The sequence below is a fragment of the Bos grunniens genome, chromosome 28, assembly GCF_055505025.1.
Source record: "Bos grunniens cultivar Pamir isolate PY7600 chromosome 28, Bosgru_T2T1.0, whole genome shotgun sequence".
In the NCBI taxonomy this organism is placed as follows: domain Eukaryota; kingdom Metazoa; phylum Chordata; class Mammalia; order Artiodactyla; family Bovidae; genus Bos; species Bos grunniens.
Window position 1 is genome coordinate 46,202,610 of NC_141192.1, and position 2,768 is coordinate 46,205,377.

The 2,768-nt window shown below is 38.6% G+C and overlaps 1 pseudogene across 1 annotated transcript; it reads right to left on the reverse strand.

Annotated features, from left to right (window-relative positions):
• Positions 1-271: 271 nt before the first annotated feature.
• On the reverse strand, positions 272-1,953 carry LOC147343326 (olfactory receptor 5D3-like; annotated as a pseudogene). Its single transcript, XR_015157068.1, has one exon. The product of XR_015157068.1 is annotated as an olfactory receptor 5D3-like (transcript).
• Positions 1,954-2,768: the final 815 nt, after the last annotated feature.

Below are 2,768 nucleotides of genomic sequence, written 5' to 3' on the forward strand. Positions count from 1 at the left end.
TGTCTCTTTTGCTGTCTCGATCAAGTGGGCTTTATCCCAGAGATGCAAGGATTCTTCAATATCCGCAGATCATATCAAATATTTTAACTATGATGGACTCACAGTAGGGAGTACAACTGAAAGGATGAGTGTAAGAAATAGTCTACGCTCTGCTGTAGCATCAGCCAGAAGGATGGAACACAGCTTCTGGGGCACAACAGCTGTGTAAAGTGCAGGTTTACAAACATCCAGGAAGCAGTTATGTACCAACAATACTAAAAATGAGTTTTTTTTTTTTTTATTTTAAGAATTGCGTGTGGTTTAAGAGGAAAGAGAGAGAAGCAGAATTCACACACCCTCCTTCCCTGTGTGTCTCTGTGTATCTTTTTCTGTCTTTTACAAGGACACTCATTGGATTTGCAGTTCACTTTGAGCTCATCTTAACTCTTACCTTAATTACATCTGCAAAGATCTTATTTTCAAATAAGGTGACATTCTGAGTTCTGGGTGACATGGATATTTGTGGGACACTATTCACCCACAGCACTTCCATGGTGGCTCTGAAGGTAAAGAACCTCCCTGAAATGCAGGAAACCCAGGTTCAAACCCTGGGTCAGGAAGATCCCCTGGAGAAGCAATGGCTACCTACTCCATTATTCTTTCCTGGAGAGTTCCATGAAGAGAGGAACATGTCAGGCTATAGTCTGTGGGGTGGCAAAGAGTCAGACATGACTGAACAACTCACAGTTTCACTTTGCATACACCCACAACACATATCATTTTACACATGATATATAGCTTTTTTATTTGACACTGAGTTGAACAGAAACTAAAAGATCAAATAGCCAATTTATGACTCTAAATTTATGATCTAGCGAGTTGACTACATAATTTGAGTCATCGTCTCTACAAGAAGATTTAATCAACACTGTAATAGATCAAATTTCTTTTGGACATACAAATCTTCAGCCAAATTGTATTAAGTGATAAATTAATTTCCTGACACTCTCTTTCACATCTTTGTTCCTGAGGCTATAGATCAGATGGTTCAGCATGGAACTCACCACTGTATAAAATATATAACCTGCTTTGACCATAAGCCATGAGTTTTTGGAGCTGGGCACACGATAAAGGAACAGAACAGTCCCATGGAGCATGGTGATGGTGGTCAGATGGGAGGCACAAGTAGAGAAGGCTTTTGGCAAATCCCAGCAGAGGGCATTTTTATGATAGTGACAAAAATAGAAATATAAGTAGTGAGGATAATTTCCAGGCTGCTCACCTCATTGAATATGGCAATGGCAAAATAACACTTGGCTGATGAAGGGGTCAGAGCAGGAGATGGAGACAATGACAGAGTGCTCACAGAGGAAATTACTTATGATGTTAGACCCACAGAAGGATAATGTCTGGAGAGAACAGGTGAGTGTCAGGGAGGAGACTACACCCCACGTGCAGGGACCAGCCACTAATGATGCACAGAGCTCTGGGGACATGCCCACTGTGTAGAGTAGAGGCTTAAAAATGGCCACAAATTGGTCATAGGCCATCACTGCAAACATGAATGCCTCTGCCACTGCAAACGTACAAGCTGAGAAGAATTGCATGATGCATCCTGTGAAAGAGATGGTTCTATCTTCCACACCAAATTCTCCAAGAGTTTGGGTGTAACTGTGGTGGAATAGCAGAAATCAACAAAGGACAAGTGACTGAGAAAAAATTACATGAGGGTGTGGAGTTTGGGACTGATCCTGATTATGGTGATCATGCCCACATTCCCCAACATGGTGACTGCATAGAGGATGAGGAAAACCAGGAACAAGGGAACCTGGAGGTCGGGATATTCTGAGAAGCCCAAGAGGGTGAACATGGCTCCAGCACTCTTATTTCCTTCAGTAAACCACATAACTGTTGTTGGAGAAAATATGAAATAGTGATAATAAAATGATAACAATGATAATGATGACAATACATGGATATCACATTTATTGTGTGGCAGACATTGTGCTAAAATATTGGTACATTAGTTTTGACCACTAAATAAGACTTGTGAATTTCAAAACAACCAGTCTCATATTTTACAAAACGAAATGGTAGCATATATGAGTTAAGAAACTTGTTTGAATTAACACAGCCTGCTGGTGATGAGTTAGATTTGAGTGACAGTGAGTGACAGGAATTGAATTTAGTTTAGAGTCAGAGAAATATTTTCTGTAGTGTCATGGAAAAACATGTTTTTCACAGTTCCATCATTCTGAAGGTCTGTGCTGTTTAATGAGAGTAACATAACAATAAATGAAAACACAGCACTCAAATTTATTTTTAAAAGCAGGAGGAGTAATATTTTTAGAGGCAGTAGTACTTCCATCATTATGTTCAAACTGAAGATCATCATCAAACTGAAGATCAGAGGTCATGAGTCACCACAAGAATTTTCACATTTTGGAAAACATAAATGGACATTGAAGGAAATAAAGCTCTATCTTCAAGTTTTCCAATGATTTCAGTTTGATGCTGAAATTATTGGCTTTGTGTTCAATGCTGTGACTTGGTAAAGTAATTATGCCATATTATAATTTGCAGTGCCCTCACTGTTGTTTTCTTTCCCGTTTGACTGTTTATTGTTTGTCTCACATATTGCCAGTGATGCTCTCAATATAGTCTTTTAAACTCTTTGATCAATATCTCTAACTATTAGGAATATTATAGCATTAAATGCTTATAGAATATCTGAATTACAGGATAACTTAAAATATATTTTGCTCAACTATTCCACATTCTATAATGTT